This window comes from Rhamphochromis longiceps, linkage group LG17 (assembly GCF_057381845.1).
Source record: "Rhamphochromis longiceps isolate RC_006_pf linkage group LG17, R_longiceps_female_GT1.1, whole genome shotgun sequence".
NCBI lineage: Eukaryota > Metazoa > Chordata > Actinopteri > Cichliformes > Cichlidae > Rhamphochromis > Rhamphochromis longiceps.
The window spans coordinates 23,550,046-23,556,605 of record NC_140573.1 but is presented as its reverse complement, the minus strand read 5'-3'; positions in this window follow the sequence as shown (position 1 = coordinate 23,556,605).

The window sequence follows — 6,560 nt, the reverse complement described above, 5'->3', positions numbered from 1 at the left end:
AACCATTAAATTGAAGAGAAACTTTAAGAAATAACTGAATCTGAACCTGTGTTCTGGCTAAATAAATGAGTGAGCATGAACATTATGTATTTTTGAAGTTCTTAATTGTCATGCTCTGTTTTACTAAGTAAGGATTTGTATTTAATATCACTGTGAGTGGAACTGAATAGGAACACCCACCAAGCTTCTCTCTTGATCGTGGCTCCAAGTGGCAGAAATTAGTTTCCTCTGAAGCGTGTCTGAGCTCAGCCTCAGAAATGGGGTGAAGTGCTCAGTCATTCAGGAGAGGCTGAATGTAGAGTTGCTACTCCTCCACATCAAAAGGAGACAGGTGACGTGGTTTGGGCAGCTGACCAGGATGCCTCCTCAGTGAGGTGTTGAGGGCACGTAATGGATGCCAGACCCACGAGTCTCTGGAGATTTTACACCTCTGGGCTGGCTGACTGTGTGTTTATTTCAGTTATTTTATACTGGGTTTTACATATGTAAAGCCTAAGCAACCGTATGGTTTTCTCATTGAGGATGGCAACACTAACTAAAAACTACTCATTCCACTGGCTTAGAGACCAGTTGATGACTGCCTGGCAACCACTGGTTGTCACGGAAAAATGCATCTTTTCCTGTCATTTTGAGTGGTTGCTAGCAGCCGTTGTGAAAATTATCGCTGCAGCCCCAATCATGAAGGCCTAGGCACCAGTTAGTTACCCCGCCCCCCAGTAACTACTCGATGGTGGGGAAAAAGTACTTTAAATGAGAATGATCTCCATTTCCAGCTTACGTCACACTTTCTCATGTTTCACTACCGCTACTGCTTATTGGTTGGATAGTGAGTGTTTGCAGACAAGTCACTGTCCTCCATGCAAACTACAGCCGACCACGGCAGTCTGCTACCAACCAAAGCAATCAAAAGCAGCTTTCTGGAGCAGCCAACCTGTCTCTATGCCTGTGTGAGTGAGGCTTTATGCAGATTAAAAAAGACTGCTGAAACCCATCCAGTTCTGACAGTGATCAAACAGAGCCCTGCAGCCTAAGTGCAACAGCAGGCTTTATTTATTTTATTTTTTAAATATTTGAATTTTCAAACTTGTATTCTTCAGACTTCAGAATGATGAAGCGACAACCAGAAATGATGGCTGCTTCTTCTGGAATCAAAAAATGTTCATACGTTCGACACCTTGGGACTGGTGAAGGACACCATTGTTAAAAACAGTTCGCCCTTGATTATTGCTACCCTTGTTCTCATGCCTTTTTAAAAAGCAATACTTGTTTCATCTGTTTAGAGTTAAATGAAGCAAGATAAGACTCCATGTTATCGGAATTTAAGGTGATAAGGGCAGTGATCAATACTATGATTAAAAGATTGGAAAAATAAGTGTAGTTTTGCATCTGTAATCCCTACAGATGTGTAGAATTAAAAGTGATTCAGTCAGATATTGATTTATTCATCTTGTCAGTGTTGGCACTTGACTGTGGAAAAGCCCCTCTGTGCACCTTGCCCTCTCTGTTGTAATTCAAGGGGGAGATGCAGCTATTAGCAGGCCAGGGAGAGCACTGTTCTCTACACCCAGCCACGCTCCGTGTCTTGTGCTGTAATCTGTTGAAATTATTGATTTTCTTTACCTTAGTTTCTAACACCATTTACTGTATTCTGAGGGTGCGGACGGAGACAAGCTGTGAATTCACAAAAGAATTCAGCCAGTTCACAGATCAAAGCTCCCCATTTCCTTTGGCGTTAAACACTGAGTGTTAACAGCGGGATAGGCAGGTTGCATAGGTCATCCTTAAATGAAATAAATAATACTTGATTAACAAAATTCCATTTTGTGCTCAGCGTATGCTTTTAAGCCCACATCTTGCTATATTTGTGACGCGTAAACTTTGTGGTGTAGCAGTGAGATGACAGACACAGCGGGGATTGTGTTAGTAGCAGTCAGGTAGTGCAGTGCAATTCTGGCTTTTCCTTTTCAGATGATTAAATCCCTTAACTATCTGAGGGTGGCAGGACAGGTATGTGCGTTCCATCTGAAGCCTGTAAATTAAGGGATGTGGTGTGCATTTTCAAAGCGCTCCACTATCACGCATGTCCCCTGCACTGTGGGTACCCTGATGAAACCTTGCGCAATACTGCCAGGCCTGGAAATACACAGCCAAACTGGTTTGCTGTAAATTGGTTGGCTGCTCTGCAGGGCTTTTAATTTCAGTGTGGATCATCATCTCCTAGTCCATGAGAGTTATGTGTGTTTTAATACACACATACTGTCTTCAGCACATGCGTTGCCCTTGATGATTGATGATTGATGATTCTATTGAAATGTCACATGTAAAGACTTTGAAATCTGATTTTGAATGCACGCCACACATCTCACAGGCAGCAAACAACTTCCCCTGGTCTGCACAGTTAGCTTTTGCTGCCTTTAAAATACAATATCCTTATGTGATTACATTTATGACTTGAAATCATGATTTCACCCTGTTATGCAGCGAGGTGTGGACACTCATCCATAGAAGCAGACGTACCCAATTTATATTCGTCATGTCCTTCCCCTGAAGTGGAGCTTTAAAAGAAACAGCAGTTTTCTATAGAAGAGTGTGCAAACTGCTTGGAAACATCCAGCACAAAAGAAGAGCAGCAGGTTGAGAGCTCATCCTTGTCGTTTCGTTACAAAATAGGCAGAGATGTACAATAAATTCGGTTCCAGGGTTAGATGATGAAAGAAACAAAAAATAAATAAATATGTATAAAAGTGTCATAACCATATCTGACCCTGCATGCACAGTTGTATAATTATGCCTTTTTAAACTATTGTAGCTGTAATATAATAACTTAACTGTTTTGGGGGAGTTTTCAGCTTTTTGATTTTTGTTTTTTTGTTCCTCTTCATAGTTGCCTGTGTTTTAAATTCAGCATGAGTGTATTATATCAGGTTCCTTCATATGAAACTAGCCATTTTTATTAAAAATCTCTTTTCTCGCCCAGTTATCAAGCAGAATGACGGGCTATCTTAAGCCTCTATTGTGCCAAGCTGGCTGTGTAACACATTTGCTCTGAGAGCTGATAGCACTTTCCATTTACTAATGATTAGTTTGTGCCTTAGCATGAGGGTTATTTGTACCCACTCTGCACTGGAGAATCATATTTTATCAAGAAGTGAGGGGTCACAAGAACAGGAGAGAGAGGCTCTGAGTGTCATATTACCTATTCAATACTTCTGTGTATTTCTGTCTAAGAGTCTCATATTTTGGAATAGCTCTTACAGCAGTAACACCCTTTGTCAAGCCTGGCTTTGTTAAATGTGTGGGGATATACAATGACCCGGCTACACTCCACACAAGTTTTAATTGCAGTAATCTAGCTTTCCCTTCAACATCTTGTGGAAGTCTAAAAGATAGGCCCCATCCATCATGGCCCCTTGTATTCTTCACTCCCGGGCAAGAGGGCTGGTGATAAAATAATCAAAATCTTGTCATCAGATTGTTTTCAGATCAGTGAATCCTGTGGTTAGCTTTTTCACAAAGAGTGCTATGATCAACAAAAACAGTCTGCATGCCCATATTTTGTAGTCACTTCTAGAAAAGTTACAAAGAATCCACAAGACACCAGCCAACATGACCAAACACATTTGTTTATTTTCTTGAGCTGAGGTCTAAATCCTCAGGGTGTTGTATGTGGTAAAAAGTTGCTGTTTTTACGACACAAGCTTCAGACATGTTCTGGAGAATCAGTTCAGCATGTTTTTCATGGTTTTCCTTTCTCGTATGTGCATTTGCACTAGTAGAAATAGTTGCCTACATAAAATGTGAATAGTGAAAGGCAATTATCCTGATGAGGGTTGCAAGCCAAGAGGTTCATGGCAATATGTTCCTGGAGCTTTAGCCTCTTGAGCCTTTACGTCCATCGCAGTGCACCTAAAGGTGAAGTTGTTCCAGAAATCTGTACTCTGTTTCGAGAGCTTGAATGAGGTAGCACATAAGAAGTCCACTAGTTAGTGGTGAAGGCACTGGACACAATATTTTTTTTATCCCTGGTGCCACTGTCTCATGACAATATTCCACATTTTGATTGGCTCTGATAATTAAAAATGGCTCTAGAGTCTAACATGTGAACGATCTTAGGCAAATGTGTTTTAGAAAGGGTGAAGACACAAATCCGTCAGAGGGTTGCTTCAGGATCTGGCAAAAAAAATTTAAAATCTGCCAAATCAAATATGTGGATCCATCTGCTGTGGCGACCCCTTGTGAATAAGTAAGCAGCCAAAAGAGGCTTCTATTCAAAGGTCAGCACTGGAGGGCTGATACCTTTATAAAGTCTGGCTTTTACCAAAAGGGTCAAGTTAACAAGTCACCATCTTTTGCTGACTATTCCAAACACGGAAAGTAAAAATGGTACCAAGCTATGCAGATTTCACTGGACAATGGTATCTACCATCGATAAAAGGAAATTCAACCACAATGTTAAATTAATTCTTTTTTTTATTGCAAAATTATTCTATTTTGCATTGGAGGAAGTGACACAATAGATGTGAATGTTGCAAGAAATGTGTAGGAAAGAAAAACTACTGAAAAGGCGATGCCTAGACAGAATGGCAGCTTAAAGTAAGAGTAACAGCTTTAACAGTTAGAGTAGATTATTGAACACAGTGTCCCTGCACTGTAGAACTAAGTGGTTCAGGAGATCCTTTATCCTGGCTGTTGTTATTAGATTTTAAAATATAACTGGTAATTAGTTTTACAGGGATGATCATGTATCAACCATTCTAGCTAGAAAAAAATCAAAGGACCACACTACCTTGCTGGGAGAGGGTTACTGTTGGCCCACCCTGGAGACTAGCTTGGGGAGGGGCTTGTGGGTAAGTGCCTAGTGTAGCCGCTTTGGCCCAGCCCTTAAGAATGACATTAGTCTGGGATTAGCAACATGTCCCACATTGTCCCAGAGAAACATATTCCATTTTAGGTTTATTGGGATATGGTCACCCTATACATAAGCAAAATTTGGATGGATGGATAGATGGATGTCATTACAGACTTTGCTAGCAAGTTGAAAACCTACAACTAACGTCTGAACTGAGAGCTACTGTTTAACTTTCCTGAGTTCGTTATGTTGTCAGTTAGAACCCTGGATGAACTCTAATTGGCTAAAGCTGCTGTTGCAATATTTTTAAGGTACAGTTTTTATGCCTCAGTTGTATTTTTCATTGGGCTTTTTTAAAGGGTGTTATGTTAGCATCTGAGTGGATTGTAACTCAACATGAGTCGAGAGTGAGAAAAGTTGATCCTGAGGCTGCATTTTCTGGGGCCACTGCTTACGACTCATTAACTGCTCATTTACAATGGATAAAATACTGCAGAAGGATATGTAACTGTTTCCACATAATGGGTGTCATCATCATCATCATCACAATAGCGGAAATGAGTTAATTTCTTATGAAATCCACAAACACTATATACTAGTACTTTCAAAAGTGGCTAAATATGTAATTCATCATTGTGCCTCAACACAATAAAACCCAGTTTCTTTATGTTCACACCATTCGCATTCAATAGCATGGTGGTGTTATAGCAGGTTGTTTATGATGTATTTACTTAGAGACTGCGTGTGAGTGTTTTGTACATGTACCAGCTTTCTGACTGAACTGCTTTATCCATGGCAGAGATTCAGATCCAATCAAATCTGCCTTCACTATGTTTTCCTGCAGTTATTGTGTTATCACGTCTTTTGTTTCGGTGCGCAGACAATCATGCACACACACCGTGCGCAGTCACTATTGTTTTATGAAAAATCATATGGACTGGATCTGTGCCTTGCATAACCACTGGGTATCATGAACACTACAGTTCATTTATGGTTGAACTCACTGGGAGAATACCAGGCACCAAAAGCTTCCAGCTTGACCGCTTACCACAGTGCTAAAATATCAGTAGCTGCAGAAGCAACCACAGTCAGCTTATAAGTCAGACTGCCAACCTCTGCTGGTTTGGCAGCTGCACTCTGAGTAACTGGATTTGGTCTCTGAGGCCTGCTGGAGAGGGATATATTCTACATCTGTTCATGGCATAGCTGTTTGTCCAGTGTGACAGAAATCTATAGTGTAACAACACCCTACTAACATTTTATGATACTTCAGTTCAACTTCCTGTCCTCGTTCTAATAAGATGTAAATTGCTTACAAAAATATCTGCCAAGACACCAATTGGCCAAAAGATTCCAGCACTTATATTTATATTTACATTTGGAGGACGTTCATACACACATAAAGGAACTTGCAAACTCCAACTCCAAACATGCGCATCCATAACTAAGCCAGCTGGCACAAGTTTCCTAAAACCGATTGAAAAAGCACTAACAAAGAGACAAACATGTGACACAAAAGTATGTCAGCTAGATAGAACTGACTACACGTCAGTTTCCTTGGTGTGAAATTAAATTAAGCTGGCCCCAATGAGTGCTCATTTCAGTTAAATAAAAGTTGGGGATCGGTTCATTCCAGATTAATTTCATTTCTGTGTAGTTAAATTGAGTCCTTTATCAAAATGTTTGGCAAGATTCCCTTTAGACATACTGT